Here is a 26,548-nt window from a genome sequence, read left to right on the forward strand (position 1 = left end):
ATGGTAACAGCCATTAAAGATTATTGCCTACATTCATTAGCTCATTAAGAGCTGCAAAATGCACTTTTCTATTACTCCTTCTTCATTTACTAGCTTGAATACTTTTATAAAGAAGTATTCTTTATCAATTATTTATCTGGGATACTGTTCATATAATAAAGGCAGAATAAATGCTTAATTTTCCCTCTGTATTAACCAGTTTCCAAAATAATGAGTTAGATCCTTAACATTTTCCAAGAGTAATCAAGATTTTTTTTTAATTATCATTAACTCATGAATTTAAACATGGTTGATATATTTCAATCCATTTTAGATACTATTGTCGTTGCTGCTCAGAGAATTCTATCTTTGGCAAGTAGAAAACTTTTCAAGTTGGCTGTTCAGTCCATTTGGCAAAATCCTAATAGCTCTAATAATATTTTCCTCGCTTTCTGGTGTGACAGATGTTGTGTATTGCCTGCCCCACACCTAGAATCAGGCATTTTTCCAGGGACTTCTGGTGTCTTTTAATGGGAAATGTGTATTATTGTATGTAGCACGTTCCCCCTTTTCTCTTCTACATTGTGAATCATAGTTTGGAAAGGAGCCCCTTCCAAAGTTAAAGAGAAATTCCTCTGTGTTTTGCCAAATCATATTTCTAGGACTTGCACGGCTTCATTAGACTTTAACATTTAACTCTTACATTTGAATTAATTTTTGCCTCTGGTGTGAAGAGTGAACCCAATTTTATCTTTTTTTTCACTTGGCTATCCCAACACCTGATATTAGAAAGTGTATCTTTTCCCTATTGATTTGAGATGCTACTTTTCTCATGGTCTACATTTCCAAATGCATTGGATCTGTTTCTGAATTTTCTATTCTCTTTCATTGGTCAGTCTGTCTTCTCATACCAGACTGGATTACTTATAGAAGCTATAATTGTATTTTAATATACAATTAATGATGGTATTTTCTATTAATATTTCATTGCATTTAAATATTGAACTGAGAGAGAATTTTCATCTTTAGAATATTGAGTTTTACAATCCCCAAATGCAGTATATCTTTCTATTTGTTCAACTCCTTTTTTCTTTCCTTCTTTTTTTTTTTTTTTTTTTTTTTTTTGTCTTTCAAGGCATTTATACATTCTGGGCATTTCTAGTCAAGTTTACTCATATGTGTTTATTTTCTTATTTTGGTTATTATATATGAGGTCTTCTATACATTCTGTTTTTGTTTGTATAGATGAAGGCCATTGATTTTTGCATGATGATTTCATAAACTACTTGACTAAATTCTGTTTTGTTCCAGAAAGCTTTTTCATTTGTTCTTTTGCATTTGTTCTTTTGTAATTATATATTTCCTTTTAACTGTTTATTTCTTTTATAGTAGCTGAACTGTTTAGATTTGCTCTTTTGGAGTATATTGTATTTTTCTAGAAAATAATACATTTCAAATTTATTTGCATTGAACTGTGCAAAGTAGTCTCATGACTCATTTGTTTCCTTCATTTCTGGTAGTATCTCCTTCTTGTCATTTTTAATTTTCTGTATTTGTGCTACCTCAATTTTTTAAAATAAATAGTTTTTCACTGAAGTGCAATATCCAAAGAGGGAATAATCCGTAAGTATGCATCTCAGTGAAGTTTTACAAAGAGAACACGCCTGTGTAGCCCTAGCCTTATCAAGAAATGGGACATTACTGGAAATAGAACTTGCAGAAGCCCTAATGTATCCCTTCCCAGTCACTACAACTTCTCAGGCTGTTGATCACTATCTGACTTCCAAAACTAAATTCATTTCACCTGTTTGTCAAATGTACATCAATAGAATTAGAGAGTGTTGTGTGTCTTTTGAGTCTAGCTTCTTTCACTCAATGTTACATTTGTGAGACTCTCATGTTGCAACATGTAGGAATAATTCATTCATTTTAATTGCTGAATAAAATTCCATTTGCTAATAGACCACAGTTTAATATCTGTTCTATTACTGATTAACACATGGATTGTTTATAGTTGGTGGCAATTAAGAGTAAAACTGCTATGAACATCTTTATATATGTCTCCTGGTACACATATAAGCAAAGGTCTGTAAGTGCTATATACCTATGAGGTGATTTGCTGGGCCATGAATCATGCCACGTATACAGCTTTGGTAAATACTTCTAAAAAGTTTTTGGAAGTTGTTGTTCCAATTTACACTCCCCAAAACAGTATATGTAAGAGTTCCTATGCTCCACATCCTTATTAAACTTGGTATTATCAGTCTTCTTTATCTTACCTTATCATCTTATCTTATCTTATCTTATCTTATCTTATCTTATCTTATCTTAAAGAGATAGCACGCTCTGGGGAGAGGGCTGAGAGACAGAATCTTAAACAGGCTCTATGCTCAACATGAAGCCCAATGTGGGGCTTGATTCCACAACCCTGGGATCATGACCTCAGCCAAAATCAAGAGTTAGATACTCAACTGACTGAGTCACCCAGGTGCCCTGGTATTATTAGTCTTTTTAAATTTAACTATTCTGGTTTTAGATTTGCATTTATATTATTACCAAGGAGCATCTTTTCATATGTTTTGTTATCTATTTGGTTATGATCATTTATAATGCCTTTTCAAGTCTTTTGCCCATGTTTTTATGAACTTTTTTTTATCTAAAGAGGTTTTTCATATATTCTGGGTACAAAATCTTTCTCAGATGTAGGCATTCCAAACAAAGTAGGACTCCTACTTTGTATCTTATAAGTCTCCAAATAAGTTTTTTGATGAGCAGAAGTTCTTAATTTTTATGTAGTCCAACTTATTTTTCCCTTTATGGTTAATGCGTTATTTTTGTATACTATTTGGGAAATCTTTGCCTACGACAAAGTCATGCAGATCATATTCTAAAAGTAATTGTTTTACCTTTCACATTTACACTTGATCTTAGCCAAGAAGTGATTCTTCTTAGCCAAGAAGCGATTACCTTCCACGTTTAAACCTACAATCCACCTAGAGTTGAATTTTTATATGGTACATTGTGGGAATCAAGCTTAATTTTTTTCTTTTGGATAGTCAACTGACCCACAACAATTTGTTGTCAGTTCTCTACTTGTGTTTCTGTAATGTGATCTTTGCCATAAACCATGTGTCCGTGTCGGGGCGTATTTCTGGATTCCCTCTTCTGTTTCTTTTTCTGTTCCATTTGCCTGTGCTCAAACCGGTGGTGTCACACTGTCTTAATTAATGTGGCTCAATTAATATTTAGCGGTGTAACTAGATTCTCCAAATCATTCTTCTTCAAATCTACCTTATCTGTTCTTAGTTATTTGCATTTTAAAAAATAAATTTTAGAAACTTGTCAATTCCCTACCCTCCCCCCAAATTGCTGGAATTATAACTGTAGTGCATTGACTCTATCAGTTGATTTAGGGAGAACAGACATATTTATAACACAGTCTTCTAATTTATAAACAAATTATATCTCTATTTATTTGGATTTTGCAATTTCTTTCAATATTTTAAAGTTCTTTGTGTTGAAATTTTGTGTACATTTTATTAGATTATATTCTAAGGTATTTAACATTGATGGTTTTCAGTGCTATTTTTCTAATAGTTTCATTTATTTATAAAAATACAATTTATTTTAGTAAATTGTATATCGGGACTTCATTAACTTCACTTATTAATTATAATAATTTATTTCTAAATTATTTTGGATTTTTCCATGCACAGTCATGCCATTTGCAAATAATGACAATGCTTTACTGCCTTGGCTAAGACCTCCAGTACTATGTTGAATAAAAGTAGTGATAGATCTACTATATGATCCAGCAATTCCACTTCTGGATATTTATCCCAAGGGAATGAAAACACTAACCTGAAAATATATCTGCATTCCCATGTTCATTGAAGCCTTAATTACAACAACTAAGACATGGAAACAACCCAAGTGTCCATCAATATACAAATAGATAAAGAAGAATATATTCAACCATAAAAAAGAAGGAAATCTTGCCATTTACAACAACATGGATGGAACTTGAGGGCATTCTGCTAAGTGAAATAAGTCAGTCAGAGAAAGACAAATTCTGTATGATCTCACTTATGTGTGGAATCTGAAAAACAACAACAAAAAACACATAGATATAGAGAACAGGTTAGTGGTTGCCAGAGATGGGGGGGATGGGTGGATGAAATAACTGGGTGAAAGAAAAAAAAAAGTGGTGATAATGAGCATTTTTACTTCATTTCTGGTCATAAAAGAGATTTTTGCTCTTCAACACTAAGTATAGGGTTGGAGCAGAATATTTAGGACACATTTTATCAGATTAAGGAAGTTTTCTACTATTACTAGTTTTCTAGCAGTTTTTTTTTAATAAACAGGAGATGAATTTTATCAACTTTGTTTCTGTAACTATGGAGTGATAATAACATTTTTATTCTAATTTTTAATGTGGTGGATTATATTAGTTTATTTCTTTTATTTGAAGTGAGGAAGAACTTGAATACATTAAAATGCACAAATCTTAACAGTACAGCCCGATCAATTTTTGCGTATGTATACATCCATGTAGCTACCATTTAGATCAAGGTTTGGATGATCTTTATCCACCAGAAAGTTCCTTTGTGCCCATTCCCAGTCAATACTCAGAGGTAACCACTTATTTTCATCTTTATTACCATGGGTTAGTTTTTCTTGTTAACTTCACATAACTGAAATCATATAGTATGTATTTTCAGTGTTTGTTTTCATCCATTCAATATAATGTTCTTGACTAGTGTTTTTTAAAAACATATGTCTTAATTTCTGGGTGGAAGTTCCTTTTCAGTTTTTTATTTTGTTATTAGTTTTAGTTTTATTGCATTTTAGTAAGAGAATGTTATTGGTATTATTTCTTCCTTTCAGAATGCAGTGAGGTTTTGTTTGTGACCCAGGTCAGGAATATAATTTAAAAAAAAATGAAATAGAGATTTATTTGAACAGTTGATCTTCTTAGAAGAAAGCCCATGCTTTTGGAGAAGCCTTCTAAGCATGCAGTGTTCTTTTGAGGTAGGCGGTAAACAGGTAGGTATGTTCTGTTGCCTCTTCCAGTGTCATAATTGTATTCTATTGCTACATTGGAGATTCCATTTTAGTGTTTTAGTTTTAGAATTTAACTAAAGTTTTTGCTTCCTGAGATGTTATATAGTGGAGAGGTCGAGGGTTTTCAAAGTCCAGCTCTGTCCTTCACTAACTTATGTCAGTTTCCTTATCCATATAACAGAAATAATAGTATCCATTTCATTTTGTTTCTGTGATGACTGAATGAGATAAGTTGGGAGAAACATCTGGTAAGTGGAATAGGTAGGCACTTGATTGATGGCATCCATGGTTGTGATTGTATTAGCTGCAAATAAGCTTAGTTCACATGCTAGTCTCACCAACAAGGGAGAAAATGCTATCTAGTTCCACACTGACCAAACTGCATTTGAGCCCAGAATAAGAGGATGAAAAATTACTTCCCTGAATTGACTGGCATACTATCCCTCATACATATCCAAATCTTCTAGACACAGTAAAGTACAGTCACCCCTTAAACATGGGTGTGAATTATAATATGGATGATTCTTTTCAACATTAACATGAATCAAGGGCCAGTTGATCACTAGGAAGGATAGATTCAAGTAGACTTAAAAGAAAAAGTCCTGAGAGGAATAGGGAAGAAGGGTATGAAATGGAAGTAGCCAACAAAGATGATAAATTTTACTTCCTTCAGTATTTTGCCCAGAAACGGACCCTGCTAGGGACCACTAGTTGAAGCTAGTGATCAGTTTTCATTCCCTAAGAGCACTGTCAGGTGCTCCCAGACACTGAAGCCTCTGCCTCCAGATTTTGCATTCTCTCCTGCAGCAGTCTAAAATTATACCTCTTCTGCACCTCTGTGATACTTTTAGTTTGTCCTTTTGGCTTGTAGCCAAATCCTTGTGCTCAGTCTCATTCGTGACTGTCTTCCAGTCTGAGAAGAGCAAAGATTAGGGAGAGGGAGGGGGAAGTGCAGTGGGAGGGAAGGATATGCAGAAGTGCCACAGGGAAACTCCTACCTGTGACATTCTGGTACTTCTCAAGGTTACAGGGATCAAGCAGCTTGCAGTCAGTTGTGAAGAGAAGGCTTTCCTCTCTCCTGTTGTGATTGCAGTGGGGAATGACTGGTTGTGATAATAACAGTGTGCTCCAGGGCTGATTGATGTGGTGACAGCACCAGGCTTGCATGAACCCCACTGCCAAGGCTTAGGACCTCACTGGGACTGTCGACAACTTCTTTTTCTACTTGACTCACGTTGCAATCACCTGAGAAGCATGTTGTCCAAAAATTTCAAAGACAGCCAAGCAGAATTAATAGACCAGAGGCAGCACTGAGTGAGCATTATTCATTGACGGGTAAAAGAGTCAGATTTTTTTTTTTTTTTTTAAAAAGGTCAACCAAAGTGGATATAAGGCGTGGTTGTTGAGAAACATGCTTATCATATTCAAGTCCTAACAGGCTCAGCTGGTTTCATGTGGCTATTTACGTTGCCACTTAAAGTCTCATAACAAAATCATCACTAGGTAATCTGCATGTAACTAATTCACGCACTGGTCGGTGCTCAGTCATGATATGCCCGTCTTCATTAGGCTTCAAACTTTCTCAAAAAAATCATAACTTTCCTATAAAACTGACTTCAAAACACAAGTGTTTATGTGTACACATGCTTATGTTGAGTTCAGCAATATTTTATATTAATTTTTGGAGATACTTATGAAATAGAACTAGTTGACTTTTCAAAATTTTGGGAAGTTTTAGGAATTACTTTATATAATAGAGTTTAATGTATAACCTTTAATTTTCATTTCTAGTTGAACACTGATTTAATAAGGGCAGGAATCAACAGAAAGTGTTGGAAAATGGATGTGAGACAGTAATGCCAACTAACATGAGAACAGCTGGATCTGAACTTTGTTAAGAAGTGGAAATCATGCTTGGGAATCAGCCTCAGGGTGATCAGCCCCGGAGGGAGGAATTCACATTAACTCAAGGGCATGTAAGAGTCATACAAATCAGAATGCCTAGTTTATTAATGCCGTGAGAAATATAACCAGCTCATTCAGGCTGGCGTAAATTTCTCTTCCTATAGTCAAAGTATATGAGAAGTCAAATTACAATTAGGGGACAGTTTTGGATTACTCAGGAATCAGAAATAGTCGAAACCTAGGTGATTGGTACCTTCCCTTCCTACGGGCAGATGCACTTGGGAAACAGGATATTGCTTGATGAACATAGAGTCAGAACACAGAGTTTTATATTAATGAAATATTTAAAAGAACCAGGAAAAACCAGCTTGAGCTGTCTATCCAGGACAAGGAATAATTTTGTTAATTGCTTTGACCACATACGTTTATCTCCAAACCAGAGATCAGAAATATTCCCAAACCCTGTAGGTAAAACTTCCTCTTCCAGTGACTGAGCATGGGCAGATACTGCCAATGTCAGTCTCTAGGGGTCTCTTCCTTCCCCCTTGGCTGAAACACTCCCCTCTTCCCATCCACCTCAATACACATATCCACTTTTAATGTCACATTCTTTCTTTCATTTCTTGGTATAAACTTAGGAATGGAATTGTTTTTTTTCATTGCTGGGTCAGGGGATGAGCCCATTTTGGTGGGTCCTGTCAAATTGTTTTCCAAAATGAGTGTATCAGTTTACACTCTATCATACCTTTTCTTTGTTTCACGTTGTAGCTAACCCTTGGTATTTGTAATTTTTGACCCATCAATGTTTGTAAAATGGTATCTTGCTTTATTGCAGTTTTAACTTCTATTTTCCTGGGGTTTTTTGTTTGTTTTGTAAAATTGAGCATCTTTTCATTTGTTCCTTGACCACGTTTCTTATCTGCATCTATTGAAAGTATCACATGGATTTTTCAACCAGTTAATACAATAGATTACAGTAAGAGATTTTCCTGTATTTAGCTCACGTTGCATTCACTTGGTTATGAAATAGTATCTTTCTAAAAATTGTAGAGTTGGTTTAATAATATTTTATTTAGGGCTTTTACATAGAAACTCCAAGTTAAACGTGGCCTATAATTTAACTTTTTCTTATTGTCCTGTTTAATCTTTTCTTGTCACAATGTCACTAATCTCAGCCCAATTTTTCTCTTTTCTGAAAGAGCCTGGTAATTTATTTTTGAGAAGATTTTGAATCGCTGATTCATTTTTTCCATTATTTTAGAACCATTCAAACTTTCAGACACTGTTGGGTCAGTTTTGATCATTTACTTTTTCCTAAGAAATTGTTATTTTTTGCCTGTTTTTTTAATTTTGAATTTTTTAGTGAGGTATAATTTATACATAGTATATGCACAGAGAGTTGGAAGAACACCCATGAAGATATAGAATATTCTATGACTACAGAAAGTTTTATCATGCTTCTTTCCAGGGAATCTTGCCCTCTGCCTCTATGAAGCATTTTCTGTTTTGATTTCTATCATAGATTCGTCTTCCTTGTTCCTGAATTTTAAATAAATGGAATTATATAGCACATATTCTTTTGAATATGAATTCTTTCGAACATTTTTTGAGATTCCTCCATGTTGCTGCATATATCACTAGTTTGTTACTTTGTATTGCTGAATAATATTCCCTTGTATGAATGTTCCACAATCTATCTGTCCATTCTCCTAGGAATGGAAATTTCCATTATTTCCATTTTGACTATTACAAATACAGCTGCTCTGAACATTCATGTGCAAGTCTCTTTATGAACATATGTTTTCATTTTTCTTGGGTAAATATATGAGAGTAGAATTGCTGGGTTAGAGAACAGGTGAATAAACTTGATGAGAAACTGCCATACCATTTTTCAAAGTGGTTTTAGTATTTTGCATTCCACCAGCAGTATAAAAGAGTTCTAGTGCATCTGCTCTTTCTTTTTTCCCCCCAAGTTTTTATTCAAATTCAGCTAGTTACCATATAGCGCCATATTAGTTTCAGGCGTAGAATTTAGTGACTCATCACTTACATACAACACCTGGTGCTCATTGTAACAAGTGCCTTCATTAATACCCATCACCTGTTTAACCCATCCCCCCTGCCCACATCCCCTCCAGTAACCATCAGTTGTTCTCTATAATTAAGAGTCTGGGGGTGCTTGGTTGGCTCAGTTGGTTATAACTGTCCAACTTCGACTCAGGTCATGATCTCTCAGTTCGTGAGTTCAAGCCCTGCATCAGGCTCAGTGCTGACAACTCAGAGCCTGAAGCCTGCTTCGGATTCTGTGTCTTTCTCTCTCTACCTCACCACTGCCAACCCCCCCCCCCCGCCCCTGCCGTCCCCAGCTCCCACTCTGTCTGTCTCTCTCTCAAAAATAAATAAACCCTAAAAAAATTTTTTAACTCTGTTTCTTGGTTTGCTTCTCTTTTCCCCCACAATGTTCATTTGTTTTGTTTCTTAAATTCCACAGATGAGTGAAATCGTATGGTATTTGTCTTTCCCTGACTTATTTCACTTCAAATAATATTCTCTAGCTCCATCCACAGTGTTGCAAATGGCAAGATTTCATTCTCTTGATGGCCGAGTAATATTCCATTAAATATATATGTGACATTTTCTTTATCCATTCATCAGTCTATGCATATTTGGGCTCTTGCTGTAATTTGACTATTGTTGCTAATGCTGCTATGCTCATAAGGGTGCATGTATCCCTTCAAATTAGTTTTTGTGTGTCCTTTGGGTAAATACCTAGTAGTACAATTGCTGGATCATAGGGTAATTCTGTATCTCCTTTTTTTGCCAATACTTGGTAGTGTCCAGGTTTTTCAACTTAGCCATTCCAGTGGGTGTAGTGCTATCTTGTTGTGGTTTCAACTTGTATCTCTCTAGTGTTAATGATTTTAAGCATCTTTGCATGTGCAGATTTGTCATTCGTACATCTTATTTTATGATGTGGCTGTTAAAGTTTTTGCCTATTTTTTAATAGAGTTGTCTTTTTTCTACTGATTTGTCATTCTTTCTATTTTCTGGAGACAAGTCCTTTTTTAGACATAAAAATGGCAATACATTCTCCCAATTTTGTCTTTTTATTTCCTTGTGTCTTTTGATATATAGAAGCTTTTAATTTTAGTGCTGTATAAATTATCACATTTTTAGTTAGTGTTTTGGTCCTTTCTAAGAAATCTTTGTGTCTACCCCAACGTTGTCCATCTATTTTTCTATGTGTTCTACCGGATTTATAATTTCGGCTTTTATGTTCAGTTTATAACTCATCTTGAATCAATTTTTTAATGGTAAATTGTTTCATTTATTAGCATAAAATTGTTTTTAGCATTCCTTTATTGTCCTTTTAATGTCTTTAGGATCTGAACTGATGTTTTCTTTTTATTTACTCTCTTCCTTGATCAGCAGTGCATAAGGTTTATCAATTTTATTACTCTTGCCAGAGACTCAACTTTCACTTTTGTCAATATTCTCTATTGTTTGTTTCTATTTCATTTATTTCTGTTCTCGTGGTTTTTATTTACTTTTATCTTTTTATGTTGGGTTTAATTGAATTTTCTTTTTCTAATTTCTTAAGGTGAAATTTTTTTCTAACATAAGCTATAAATTTCCCTCTAAGCACTGCTTTAGCAGCATCCCACACATTTTGTCATTATCCTTCAGTTGAAAGAAGTTTTTAAATTTCTGTGTTTCTATTTTGCTCATGGTTATTTAGAAGCTTAATTCCCAGATGTTTGGGAGGTCAACCCAATCTTCACATTTGTAACATAAAAAATACTGTAACAATGATTTTCATGTATCTTTATCTCTGTTTTTATCTTTTTACTTCAATTTAATTGTTAACCTCTAATCACTGCTATATCTCTAATAATATTTTTTATTCCTATATTTTTCATTTGTGCCTTCTCTCTGTCTTGATCCACCTTACCAATGATTTAATTTTATACTTTTTTCAAAGAAATAATTTTCACCTCTGTTGGTACTTCTTTTTTCATTTTAAGTAGACTTCATTTTATATAGTGGTTTTAGGTTCACAGCAAACTTAAGTAGAAAGTACAGGGAGTTCTCCTGTCCCTATACAATCCTACCTTCCCCCACTATCAACATCCCACACTACATTTACATTTGTTACATTGTTGCCTATAGTGACACATCATTATAACCCAAAGCTCACGGTTTACATTAGAGGTCACTCTTGGTGTTAAACATTTTATGGGCTTTGACACATACATTATGACATATATGAACTATTAAAGTAGCATATGGAATAATGGTTTACTCTACTGTTTGAGGTATATTACTCTATCGTCTCTTTTCTTGGTAATTCAAAAATCTGTTGACTCTCGTCAATGGATCTTCCTTATGCATTTGTGTTTTTTACTTTACCTGATAGAATTCTGTAATCCTGTAATTTAATTTGGCTCCTTCAGAAAGGATTTGCTTTTGTTTCTGCCAGGTGTCTGAGGTAAGAGCAACTCAGGAACTCTTTCACTGAATTTTCAGCTGGGAAATCTTCTGTGGCTATACAGGTGGTAAAAATTCCAGCCCCAAACTTATATGAGAGCATCTTGAGGTGGCTGGGAATCTCCAGAGGGTACTGTTTCCTTTTTGTTTTCTGTTCCTTCTAGAGGCAAGGCCATGATCAGCATGTATCCTCAACATCTCTTTCTGTGGGGGACATATTTGTTTTAGTTCACTGACTGAGGGGTTGATCACCCTTATGGTGTCTCATCTTTTTGTAGAAGGCTTTAATTTAAATTCTCATGTAGTAGAGGTTCTAGGTCCCTGTCCTCGTCCAAGTTTTTAGAACTTCCCTCCTCTGTACCTTAATAGAATTAGGTTATGAAATCTCACTTTGTTGTGACTACTATTACTCAGCCTAGGTTAAGTGATGTTGCAATACTCTAAATTCTTTATATGTTATTTCTTATTCACACTACCTATCTTGAGCAGGTTAGTGGAGAGCTCTGCTCAAAGGAATCACCTAGGGACCCAGTCTTACATGGTTTCCACCATCTTGACTCTTGACTTTGGCATCTGCTAAAGTGAAAGAATGGAAGATAGAAGACAGCACAGGGCATTTCAGCCTCGGCTCTGAAGTGACTCACATCACTTCTGCATACATTTCATAAACCGGCAGTAGGCACACAAACCCACTTAGGTTCAAGTGGACTGGGAAGGGTAGTTTTCTGGGCACCCAGGACGGAGGAAAATAAAATAGGATTTAGATATATACCATTGTCCCTGGGGTAGCCATTACATATTACCTACCATTGTAAGCATTCCTAAATCCTTGACTTATCAGATTCAGTTTATAAACAACAATTAACCTATTTCATAAGTTCTTCAAAGATGTCATGCATTATTTAACAGTTATATGATGATAAATCAGACCTTTAAAAATAATTCAAAACCTTCAAATCCATAGTGTGCACTGGCAAGACACTTCAAAGCTAACTAGACCCAATGTGATTTTTAAGACCAACCGATGGTGGTCATCTCAGAAAGGGAGACACAAAAAGAGCATCCCTAGGCAATTCACTTATCAGTAGAGTCTGGCACTTTCCTCATAACATTTGGCAGTCTATTTGCTCACTACGGTCTATTTGTTTTTTTCTAAGACTTGTAGCGAAAATTAATAATTTATTGGATAAATCCTTGCATGTTCATATTAACATATTTCATCTTTATTTGCTCTAACACAATTAATTACTTTCAAAGAACTACAATCACTATCATCATCATGGTTGCTAATTACTACCAATATCAGTGAATATATACTGAGTGTGGGGTTACTAAGTTTCATATTAGTTTACATAATTCAGAGAAGCATTTCTTGTCATGAAATTTTTTAACCTAGGAGAATTAAATTATGGTTCTTTCAGATAATTTATAATTCTGCTTTTCTTTTTCCTGATCTTTCTTCAGCAATGGTCATTCTCCATTCTTACACATTTTTATTTAACATTTTAGATCTTTTAGACTAACAATACTAAAGGAAATTTTAAAGTAGTTGGTTTATAAAGGATATATCACAGTGCCTTCAAGGAACCTGGAAATAGGGGAAATATAATTTCCCTTGGAAGTTAAATCTCAAGATCAACACACAATGGCTCAAAGAAGAGATTTCTAAGCCAGTAAGACTTGACTAAGTGGATTGGATGGTATTGTCTACTAGCCTCCTTCTTACCTCATCTATTTCCTCACCTTACCACTTATCCACTACCCCAGCTAAGCTATCTTTCGCTCCATTCCACTGAATCCTCTCTTACTAAAGTCACAAATATCCTCGATGTTGCCTAATCCAATAGCCAAATCTGAGTTTTTAGACATAGCGAATGAACTCTACTCCTCAGAAGTTTTTTCAAATAATTAGCACTCCCACCATCTTGAAACATTTTCTTATTTTGGTTTCAGGAACATGTGTTACTGGTTTTTCTTCTCTCTCATTGGCTGCTCTTCCTCAATCTCCTTTGCTAGACTCTCCTTATTCCTCCTTCTAAATCAGAGTTGTTCCAGGTCTCAGTCTTGGAGTCTCTTCTCTTTTCTATCTGTAATCACCATCTTGAGGAATTGAATTCAATCCCATGGCTTTAAAAACCACCGATACACTGATAACTTCAGTTCCAACCTCTCCTCTATTAATTATAGACTACCAACTATAATCTGCCTTCTGATGTCTAATAGGCACACTAGAATCATCCCATCCAAAAAACAAAATCTCTATTGCCTTCTCCTACACAAATATGGATCTTCATTCACCTCATGGTCAGGCCTCAAACTTTGAGTACATCCTTCAAAATACATTCCAAATCCCATCATTTCTTACCTCTTTTGCCATTTTCTGTTCTGCTCCAAGATACCATCATCTCTTACCTGACCCTGCAGTATTTACCTATCCTGCTCCCCATTGGCACCTGTGCCCTCATTAGCCAATTCTCCAGGTTGCAGCTGGAGCCGTCCTTTTAAAACACAAATCTGAGCACATCACTCTCTTGTTTAAAACCCTCTAATAGTTTCTATCACATTAGGATAAAATCCAAAATTCCTTATCATGGCCTAAACCCTTATAAAGGCCTTTGTGATCTGGCCCCTGACTGCCTCTCCCAAATCATACTACCAATTTCTTCCTCACTCTTTGAACTCCAAGAATACTGTCTACTATCTGTTTCCCCAACGTGTCAAGAATGTTTCCACTGCAAGGCTTTTCCCCGGTCTGAACACTGGTCTCATGTCCACTTAGCTTGCCTTCTTGCTTATTCAGGTGTCTGCTTAAATATCACACCCTGAAATAGTCCTTCACTGACCATTCAACTTAAAGTAGCATCTCTTAAATTTCTGGGTTTTTTTCTGCTTCATTTTTTCTTCCTGGTACTTACTATTAACTGTTTTTGTATGATTGATTTATAGATTTATATATTTTTTATTACCTTTATCTATTCTCCCATTTGGAATGTAAGATCTATAAAGGCAGGGATTTTATTTATTTGTTTATTTAAAATGTTTCTTTAATTTTGAGAGACAGAGAGATAGACTGTAAGCAGGAGAGGGGCAGCGAGAGAGGGAGACACAGAATCTGAAGCAGACTCCAGGCTCTGAGCTGTCAGCACAGAGCCTGACGCGAGGCTCGGACTTACGAACCGTGAGACTATGACCTGAGCCGAAGTCAGACGCTTGACCTACTGAGCCATCCAGGAGCCCCTATGAGGGCAGGGATTTTATATGAAGCCCTTAGAATCACCACACCATTGTATTGTTAGCACCTAGGCATTCAATAAGTATTTGTTAATGTTAGAATGGATTAATATTTTGACATATTGGTTTGGCCTCTAGTCCTTTAAAATTTAATTAATGTGAGTTTATTCCTCAGAAATGGCTTCCTTTTTAGTGTGCTGGGGAAATCAGGTTTCTGGCCTTATAAGGGAGATCTGACACAGTTGTAAATTTATGAAAGTAATGGATTGGGAGCTTCTCACAATGCCACCTGATCTTGGCAACCTACATGTATTCATGCAAAACTTCATTAGTTGCTTTCTCATACAAAAGAGAGGGTGCTGGAAGGTATGAATGAGTTCATTAGGTCCCAGGCTCAGGCAGGATTCTATTGATAGTGTGGTGGTAGTGAAGATCAGAGCTCCAGAGTGAGACTAACAGGGTGAGTCCTCTACCATTCAGCAATCGTGAAATTTGGGGCAAAATATGTATCCTCTGTGCTTCTTGGTTTCCTCATCAGTGAAATAAAAGAAAGAACAGTATTTGCATCATAGGATTATGGTCGGTTCATACACAAAGCTTAGGGCAGTGTCTACTGCATTATAAGCACACAAGAAGTATGTGCAATGATTATTATTGTTTTCTCTCAGTTATTCTGTCAGTCTTTCAAAGATCAAGTCAACTATTGCAGTTTCTATTACAGGGATGGATTCAAAAAAGAAAGTGAAGAACTGTTTTGAGTTCTGTTTTCATCATCGAGTGTGAGTTACTCCTTTAATTTTGGAGAAATGTTAAGTGGAAGGAAGGCTTGCCATCTGTCTAGGTCCCAGCAGGTGGGTGGAGGGTAACTAGGAGATTACAAAACACTCTGCAAATATCAAATGGCAGACACAATGCTGAAAGTAATTCCTTCTGATTTCACAACCGTACAGTGACCAATGGCTCCACCAAAACTCAGATGATGACTTAAGTCCTGAACCCTGGAGTTAATGAGACAATCACCAAGGCAGTGATGGTCTCCCAGCTATGCAGACTGGGTTCCATATTTATACCCAGACTAACACCAGGAAACAGGAGACAGCAGAGGGGCACTTAAAAAAAAACCATTCAGTGCAAAATGTATGTTTTCCCTCTGTTCCAGTCCTGATCCATTATATTCTAGCTTTGTTGAAGAACTGTTTAAAACAAAATGAAACACAAAACCATTAAAATAACATTTGTTGCATACTTACCACGTACCATGCACCATCCAAAGTGTTTTACATGTATTAATTCATTTAATCCTCACAATGCTCCATGGAATAGATGTTTTTACTGTCCTAATTTTCCAGAAAAAAAAAACAGAGACAGTCCCAAGAGGTTTGAGAATATACCCACGGGCACACAGTTGGAAGGAATGGAGCTGGAACTTCAGCCTGGGCAATCCAGCTCCAGAGCCTAGAAACTTAAGCATGCCATTCCATTGTATTGTGTAGGAAACCTTTTTCAAATTAAAAAAAAAAAGTTTATTTATTTATTTTTGAGAGAGACAGAACACGAGCCAGGGAGGGGCAGAGAGAGTGAGGGAGAGACAGAATCTGAAGCAGGTTCCAGGCTCTGAGGCTGTCAGCATAGAGCTGACACAGGGCTCGTATTCACGGACTGTGAGATCATGACCTGAGCTGAAGTGGGACACTTAACCGGCTGAGCCACCTAGGAACCCCCTTTTTATAATTTTTAATATTTTTTTTTTTTAGAGAGAGAAACCATGCATGTACGGGCGTGAGTGGGGAGGGGCAGAGAGAGAGGGGGAGAGAAAGAATCTTAAGCAGACTTCACACTCAGTGCAGAGCCTGACACTGGGCTCTATCTGGTGAACCCTAAGATCATGACCAGAGCCGAAATCAAGAATTGGCGGTTTAAATGACTGAGCCACCCAGGTGCCCCATGTAGGAAATCTTTTAAACACACAAATCTTATGCACATTTTGATTGTCACTACTATACTTACTATCAGAAATAAACCCCCATTTCTCCTTTACAAGTTTTTTTAGGGATAAGTGCAAGGTACTGGACTAAATGGAGGAGATCCATAGAAGCCATATAAAACTTCCCACGCAACTGTGTAACTGGGACAAATTCACTCACATCGATTCCATTGGCTCGCTCTCTTGTCTGCCGCCCCGTTTTAGACAGTTACCTGACTTCTTGAACAATGCAGTGTGTTCTTTTGTTTTTCTAGCAGAGTTGTAGGAAGGCCCATTGTCTCTTTTCTTCGGCAGCAGGTGGAGCGCTAGAGGGACTAAAAATGGAACAGCCTATCCTCTCTGACTCTCTGCTGTGTGTGTGAATTTTAATAGGTTGTTTCTGAAATTAGGCTCCGACTGTCAAGTAGAAACATAATAATAGCGGGCAAAAGATTATGACTAAAGGCAAACACTTGCCTGAGAGATCCCTCTACTCAATGCCTCATCCTTATTCCTTTAAGGCTGATCTGGAAGCGGGATGGGAGGGGTCACTGGTGTCTTTTGTCCTTCTTCAGGTGAAGAGGAACTTTTTATTGACTCAGTGACTGTGGTGAGACAGAGGGAACCAAGATCCAGGGTAGAGACGTAATAGCCAATAGAGACATAAAGGATGTTTTGTCTAAATTTCCTCCCAACCTTAAATCCGTAATACAAACATTTTATTGTGCTTTGAAAATGGAGTCAGGCTACTCTCTCCCTGCTCATTTTGGCACTTGCATTCATGTATGTGAGCAAGAGCTTGAGACTTAGAGGCAGATGGAACCCGATTTTACTTACAGGCTGTGACTGTTGGCATATTCTTCTTATTTGTAAAATGGGATTTATAATACATTCTGGATTGTCGTGAAGACACTACATATACCACAGGACATACAAAATCACTCAGTGAAGGGTACCTATTATTATTAACCATAATGTTCGAAAGGTCTTAGGAATGCTGCATTCTATTCAATCCATGCAGACATGTCTTAAATTGTCCATTCGTTTGGACCCATATTTTCAAAAAAGTTAATAGACTTCCTAGAAAATGGCTCTCCTTTTGATAGATGAGACTGTCATCAACTTTGCAGAGACATGTAGCCAGTACCACAGCAGGAACAACCCTTCAAAAATAGGGCAAACTTCTTACGCCAGGTAGAATGTGTTTATATCCCATTACGCACCTTGTGTGCCGATGTGTCTTTGAAGTCACTTTTCTATGCAGGATTTTCTGCATCTGTAAACTGAGGGCGTTTGCTCACCTCCAAATTCCCTTCCAGCTCAAACCTCCTATTAGTTTACTAATGAGGTGAGAGATGACATAATTTAGAGATGCTGGGTTTAGGAACTGTGGATTTTAATTATAAAATTGCTTGCTAAGATGCAAGTCATTTTCTATTATCTATTCTAAGTGGTAGGAAGGCTGTAAGTCTCCAGAACTGAATATTATTATCTTCACCACAACGCTTTGTTGTACAACAGAAGTACAAATTACCTACCAATTTGAGGAATTAATTGGACTGCAAGACACCTATAGACAAAAAAACATCTCCTGAAGCTAGGAAAACAGGCTGGCTTCAGAAATACAGCATATGACCATTTCCTATGGCTCATTCATTTCTGTTTTAAGACACAACCACTTAACACATACATTTATTCGTCGGAAAAATTTTTTTTCACAGTGTTTGAGCATAACCTGTATATCAAGTGGCAATAAACATTTTCCACCCACACAAGTTAAATAGTGTGACATCATTCCTACTGTGACAAGCCTTGCATTTAGAAAGCCAGGGACATATTAGTAATCTACTCTAAAAATTTTGAATATGCTACTTTATAAATATAACTTTTAACACTATATCAAGTAGGAAATAAGAGCAACAAAAATAATGCTCTCTTAGTTCTTTGAGGATGGGACTATCTTATTCGTCTTCATTCTTCCAGCACTTGCACAGGCAAGAGGATATTTTTTTTTTATTTAATTTTTTTTTTTATTTTTTTATTTTTGGGACAGAGAGAGACAGAGCATGAACGGGCGAGGGGCAGAGAGAGAGGGAGACACAGAATCGGAAACAGGCTCCAGGCTCTGAGCCATCAGCCCAGGGCCTGACGCGGGGCTCGAACTCACGGACCGCGAGATCGTGACCCGGCTGAAGTCGGACGCTTAACCGACTGCGCCACCCAGGCGCCCCAAGAGGATATTTAAATTAAAAAGAATATTTAATATTTGTAGCAGGGATATTTGAATTGAATTTATTTCTTGAGTTAGTAGAGAACTTTATCAAACACCTTATGCTGTATGTTACCGCCTCATGTCTTATTTATTTTATAACTTATTTATTTTATAACTATTTTATACTTATTTTATAACTATTTTATATTATATCTCTTAATTCACTTTACCTATTTTGTCTACCCCCTAAACTCCTCCCTTCTGGCAACCATCATTTTGTTTCCTGCAGTTCTGAGTCCATTTCTATTTTGTTTTGATTATTTGTTTATTTTGCTTTCTAGATTCCGCATATAAATGAAATCATACAGTATTTGTCTTTCTTTGGCTGACCTATTTCACTTAGCATAATGCCCTCAAGATTCATCCATGTTGTCACAAATGACAATATTTCCTTCTTTTTTGTGGCTGAGTAATATTCCATTGTGTATGGGTACTACACCTTTTTTATCCTTCAACTATTAATGGGCACTTGGGTTGCTTCCATATCTTGACTATTATTAGAAAACACTGTGATGAACATGGGAGTGCATCTGTCTTTTTGCATGAGTGTTTTCATTTTCTTTGGATAAATATCAAGAAATGCAATTTCTGAATCATGTGACACTTCTATTCTTAAAGGAATCTCCTCACTGTTTTCCATAGTGGCTGCACTAATTTACATTCCCACCAACACTGCACATGAGTTCCCTTTTCTCCACATCCTCTCCAACATTTGTTCTTTCTTGCCTCATTTAATCTCAAAAAAAAAAAAACAGAAAAAAAGAAAAGAAAATCCATGAGTTATTTTGAAAAATAGGAGTAATTCTGTACCTGGGATCTGACAGTGAATTAAAAATACATCTATCTTTTGACCCCAGTCATCTCTCTCCAGTTGCAACTATTAAATGCTCCTAAAGAACATGTGCTTGCGGTGCCTACGTGTCCAACTTCAGCTCAGGTCATGATCGAGTGGTTTGTGAGTTTGAGCCCCCTGTCGGGCTCTGTGCTGACAGCTTGGAGTCTGGAGCCTGCTTTGGATTCTGTGTCTCTGTCTCTCTCGGCCCCTCCCCCACCCATCCTCTGTCTTTCTCTTTCTGTCTCTCAAAAATAAATAAACATTAAAAAATTAAAAAACAAAACAAAACATGTGCATTGGACTGAGACCGCTGCTTCTTCACTGTTTGAATTGGAAACTTAACTCTTACTTAACCCCTCCAAGCCTCAGTTTCCCTGTCTGTCTTTGTTGTTGTTCGGTTTGGCTTAGTAAATATTAGACATAATGTTTGTAGCTTGTAGCACAATACTTGGCACATGGGAAAGCTATCATTATTGTCATTATTATGAAGCTACCTTCCTCACTGGTAAGATGTGACATCATCTGCTGTAAAATCAAGAACTACTCCTTGTCATTTCATTAAATCTAGACAAGTTGCCATATCCCTTTTCGGCATGATAAAATATGGGATTTCAGAATTGTCACGGGATGTTAAAAATATTAACTGCCCCTCCCACCAAGGGCAACCCTCCCCCCTCCCCCCTCCCCCTACCACCCCCACCCCTTGTGTTCCTGATCATCCCCTCAGCCAGACCCACTGGGAGACATAAAAGCCAGGACAAGGTCCCCATGCAGAGCTGAATGATTCATGTGCAAACGCCCTCTCTGATTCACAACAAGGAAGGGACTCATCCTCTCCTTCCCAGAAGCCTACGGAGCCAGCCTCATTTGGCAGGGACTGTGGGGGCTCCCAGCTTCCGGGCATGGAGTCTGGCTGCATTCTGAATGCTTGGTGATGACCAAATGGGTGAGGAATATAGCTGTGCAGCACAGCCGACGACTCATGGAGGTACTGTGGGTAATTAGAGATTCATTACAATCCCATAGTTTGTATCATGGCTCGGGGTCAACACAGGGTCACTGCACATGGCAAACTTAGGGAGCTGTGTCTGGAAGGATGACGCCAGCTAGGAGAGGCTGAGAGCTCAAAGCGGACAGGGATGCGGAGCCAGGGGGGCTGGGGTGCACACACACAGCCAGGGACTGGCGACAGCCCGGATGTGGGGCAGTGGGCCCCGCGGGCTCTGGGGAAAGGAGCAAAACACAGGCAGCTGAACTGGCTTCCCCACCGCCATCCCTGCCATCTCCAATTAACCTTCTAAGCCAAGGCTTCCCAGAGACTGGCATGTCAGGGGCCAGTCCAATTTCAAAAAATAATTGGGGCCTGACATAGGGTAGCCAACTTTTTATTTTGCAGAGTAAGGACATTGAAAACAAACAAAACAGTTGCCATCCGCTATCACCATCACTTCACGAGAGAAAGGGGATTTTTACACTAAATAATGTAGGAAGGACATAATCTCAGGATAAATGACAGTCACGTAAATTTAATTAATTTAGCTCACCAAGTTGTGGTTATTTTTCTCATTACCATGAAGACTTATGAAAACTTTCTTGCAGACTGGCTTTAGATTTTCCCTCTAGATTTTCCACAATGGCAAGACCCAGACAACAGTTTTGTAAATATTCATGAGGAGAAAAATAACACTACAGACTTTATGAACTTTTGATGAAGGAAAAGTTTATGAAGATTTCTTTATAAAAACTTTACGTAGAAAAAATGGCTTCCATTCCTCCTCTATACATTCTTTTCCTACTCCAGCTAAAAACAAGGGGGGACAGAGAAGAAAAGAAAGGTAAAAAAGAAAGACAAACCTATCTATTAAACTGTTTCATTAGGATGGCCTTCCAAGTTCTGGTGTAAAAATGTTTTAATGGGTTTAAAAGGGATTTTTGACCCTGTATTCATTCCTTTCAGGTGACATAGCAATGATAACGTATGCTTGTAGAGCATTTTCATTTGTAAAGGACTTTCACATTTATAGTCTCATCGGATTCTCCAAATTCTGTAGTTCTTATTATTATATTACCCATTCTATGGATGAGCAAACTGAGGATAAAATTTGCCCAAGATAGCACATTTGGTAAACTGTGGAGGTAGGATTTAAACTGTTGCCCTCTGCCTTTTGGGATGAGCACTGGGTGTTGTGTGGAAACCAATGTGACAATACATTTCATATTAAAAAAAAATTAAAATAAAAAATAAATAAATAAAAATAAACTGTTGCCCTCTGGTACCGAATTCTGTGCTTTCCCTACTCCATGCGAAAGAAGGCGATACCTTGACATTTTACCAGGCTCAGTCTATTTTATTCTCCACAAGATTATCACACTTTGGGAAAATTTTATAAAGAACCCAAAATTCAACCAGAGTACGTCTAAAATGAAAAGCTATGTTCTCAGTCCCAAGACACTCTAATTACAAAGAGTGGGTCATCTCAAACCTGCTGTATTTAAAGCCATTTCATTATTTTGAGTGGACCACCTGCAGGATGGGAGCATACAAAAAGAGAGAAGAAGAAAGCGCGTAGTTAACAAAACAAACCCCGAAGGTGTCAGTGCCTCACCGTAGCTGGTTTTGTGTTTGTACCTTAGATTTTTTTCTTCCCTTTAAAGACATGCGTGTATCTCTTTCTGCCGCGTCAGGATGACGAATTTCACATGATGCTAATTTGTTCACATTCAGAGCTGGAAGATGACTCCTTGCTCTATTGCATCCTTTCCAGAGGTGGTGGGTATAAGGCTGTGGGGTAAGGGGACTGCAGTTTGGGTGAGAGATGGTGGGATGTGTTCATTGTGTGTGGTCAACTGGCTGAGGAAGCATGAATAGTGTCACTCCCACAGGACACACAGGCTCTCCCTGGGCACGAGGGATGGCCTCCCTCCACCCAGGTTTCATTTTCCCAGACATCACTGCCCAAATACTCACCTAGCTGGGGTTGAAATGCTGCTTGCGTGCTGGGCCTGCCCTCAAGGTTCTTTTCCCTCCAACCCCAATGCACGGCAATATCCAGAACTGATAGAAAAGGAGGAATTTGTGTTTTAGGGAAAGAAGGGCTTTGACCTTAGAGATTAAAATCGGGGAGTCTCCTGTCTATGTCCCTTTGAAACTGTGAAGGCCTTTGTGATTTGCGTCTACAGAATGGGTAGACCAGACTTCTACACAGGTTGTGATTAATAACTTTTGGAGTTTTAAAATTCTTTGAAAATGAGAGGAGTTGTGCGATTTACAGGTTTTATACCCCAACGTGTGTCTCATTTGCCTGATTAATGGGGCCAAAATATGATCCTAATAAGCTCCTAACCCAGAGATTAAACAACTCTTCATATAAATTCAAGTAAGGTCTATATCTGAGTTAGTGGAATTGCACCAATGATAATCCCTTGGTTTTGAGGCTGTACCATGGTTATGTATGATATAATCATTGATGGCCAGTTGGGTAAAGTGTATTATTTTTGCAACCTCTTCAGAGTCTTAAACTATTTTTAAATCAAAGTTACTTTTTAAAAAACCCTCAAACTCTACATAGCTCTCTCCTGGGAAGCTAAGAAATCTCCAAGAAGTAAATAACATTAGTGGAAAGGTGATATACCATGTATTCATATCATCAGAAAACTGAGGGGTTTTTTTTTTTTCATCTAGATAGTTCAAAATGATAATCTAAAAATTTCTTTGCTTGGTATTTCCATATGTGTCCTGCGTAGCTGGTTATCCTTCTCATGTAGTAGCAGACCAAAGGACCTCCAATTAGAATTAATAAAGGAATCTTTCTATTTAAGAAAATTGTATAAAAGAGATTTGGGGGAATTAATAACAGTCACCATCCATTGTGGAAGGCACTTGGCCTATGGGCCTTCCTACCCATTATCTCATTTAATCCTCATGCTCACACTGCAAGGTGGTTACTATTATTCACCTTCTACAGGTAAGAGACAGACACACAGAAGTTGAGGAACTTATGCAAGGCCATCGAGCTATAAGGGCCAGACCCTCCAGAACAAGTTCTTGAAATGCCTGTGCCACCAGCAATTAGTTACCTACTGGATTTTGATGAGAATGCTGTATATTTTCTAATAATTCAGCTGTTTTTTGACATATATTCCCTTTTGCTGTACATGTTTATTCTACTATAAATTTTATCTTTTAATCATTCATTGATTGACTCCTTCATTCAACAAACATTTTTGGAGTGCTTAAACTGTGCAGCAAAAACAGAAATGCAGAATAATGCCCCTGTCTTCACAGAGGCAGCCAAATAGGTATATAAGTATTTAAAAATAGCTATAAGTCTATGGAAGAAACACGAGGGGTGATGGACTGGAGGGCGCAGTGGGGGTGGGGTGGGAGATGAGGCTGCTATTTCAGATGTGGGAAGGGAGGGATCTGGGAGAGGCCTCCCTGGGGGGAGAGCAGATGACCAGAGACCTGATGCAGTGCGTGGCAATGCCATGGGCAAAAGAAATAGCAAGTACACGGGCTGTGAGGAGGGAGGGGCATGGAGAGGCCCAGTGGGGCTGGAATTCAGCTTGCTGGGAGGGTGGTAGCCAGCGTGGGGGAGAGGTAGCCTGGTTCATCACTACAGGGTTTTGTAGCCTGTGGTAAAGAATTTGGGTTTTATTCTAAGTGTGATAGGAAGCCACTGGAAAAAGACCTGGTCAAATTTACATTTGAAAAGAATCATTCGGGCTGCTGTCTGGGGAACTGTGTGTTAGGGAGCTGGGCTAGAAGCAAGGGGACCATTGGGGGCCAGTCAAGGGAGCCTGGTAGCTTAGATGAAGGTAAGAGTTTCTTTCCATCCTGGCTCTATGATCTGTGGCTTTCTGACAATAAACTCTAATACTGAATGTCTTTTGGCTTAACAATGCAGGGATCCCAACCTGCCAAAGCTGTGGGCACAGAACAAATAACACATTTTGTATTCTGAGTGTCTCTGGGAAAGGAAGAAAAACATGACAGGCGAAAGGGAACAAAGGGTGTGTGTGTTTTGCCATTGTCTCGAAAAGTAGATAATGTGCATTTAGTGCCCTCCCCCTTTCAACTCCCTTAGTGCTTATTTCTGCCCCACTAATTTTTACATAATCACATGTGGCCTTTCTGTGCAGCTTCCTTTAAGGAGATAGATCACTTCTTTCCAAGAATACTAGAAGCTCCTAAGGGCAGTTACTCTGTAGATATTAACTCTTCTATTCAATGCTAGAACTGTAGTGTTAAGAATATATACTTTTAGAATGAATTCATATTTAGGTGACTGAATGCATGCAATTGAAATGTGACATTTGTTTATTGAAGTTGAAGGTTAGAAAAGGACTTAGGTAGGGGTGCCTGGGTGGCTCAGTCAGTTGAGCGTCTGACTTCAGCTCAGGTCATGATCTTGCAGTTGGTGAGTTCGAGCCCCACATCAGGCGGTGTGCTGACAGCTCAGAGCCTGGAGCCTGCTTAAGGTTCTGTCTCCCTCTCTCTCTGCAACCCCCACTTAGTCTCTCTCTGTCTCAAAAATAAATAAAATTTAAAAATTAAAAAAAAAAAAGAAAGAAAATACCGTAGGTATTTGAGCACCTGGGTGGTTTAGTAGGTTAAGCGTCCAACTTCGGCTCAGGTCACGATCTCATGGTTGGTGAGTTTGAGCCCTGTGTTGGGCTCTGTGCTGATAGCTCAGAGCCTGGAGCTTGCTTTAGATTCTGTATCTCCCTTTCTCTCTGCCCTTCCTCACCCCCTCTCTCTTTCTCTCTCTAAAATAAATAAACATTAAAAAAAAAAAAGAAAATACCTTGGCTTTATTAGATGTCTCTTACCTCTCCTACATCCTTTCCAAAGGACATTCTGTGGACCACTGTTCCACAGGATGTTAAGAGGCGGTCATTGATGCTAAGAGGTGGTCAGGTTTTGTGGTCAGCTAGTTTGGAATGTCTATGAGAGAATGGAAATTATATGTTTCTTCACTGTAGGACTCCACAGTGGTTTTACTATGTTAATGTCTACTGTGAATATCCAAGGAGTGACATCATTTGTAGTCTTTCCCTAACGTATTTACCCATGGAACTCTTTTCATGGGAATTGTTTTACAGAGAGCATCTTCTGAGACTAGAGTTATGAAAACATATACTTTGCAAAAGATTTCAGTGGAAATAGACAATACAGTGAGTAGGTTTTTCTTCTCACTGTTATAAAGACCAAAGCCTGTAGCAAAGAAGAACAATTAGCAAAGGCTGGAATTGTCTTTTTCAAACTGACCATCAGAAAGATAGTATTTAAACATACTTTCTACCCTAATCTTAGCAAAATATTGATGGGGTTTATCATTCTGGTGTAAAATACAGAATTCACTCAATTCACTGTGGTATATCAGAATCTACTGTTAAATAGTTGATTAATTTCTTTGAGCCTAAAATAATAATTCATTTACCAGTCTTTTTTTTTTTTCAACTATAAAACTTAGCCAAAACCAGGACCACAATTTGTTGCTGGATGTGATTTCTGTAGACCCACAGTTGTGGTCTATAGTACTTTATTTTCACTATCTTACCTGACCTGGAAATACTGAATCTGACCCAGTTCTGCTTGCCTTCCATAATTATGAAACCAAAAAGCAGCCATGAGCAGACCCCACCATCAAGAAATGGCTGCAGTGGTCTGGGCAAGGCTCTCTTGAAATGAATCCATGAGTATCATTCTGGACATAGTCAGGCGCCAAGGCCTACAACAGTTATGAGAATGATCTGGTTAAGGAGTCAAAAGCAACGCAAGCAGAGCATAGTAAGATGATAAGCA

Source organism: Felis catus, chromosome C2 (genome assembly GCF_018350175.1).
Source record: "Felis catus isolate Fca126 chromosome C2, F.catus_Fca126_mat1.0, whole genome shotgun sequence".
In the NCBI taxonomy this organism is placed as follows: Eukaryota; Metazoa; Chordata; class Mammalia; order Carnivora; family Felidae; genus Felis; species Felis catus.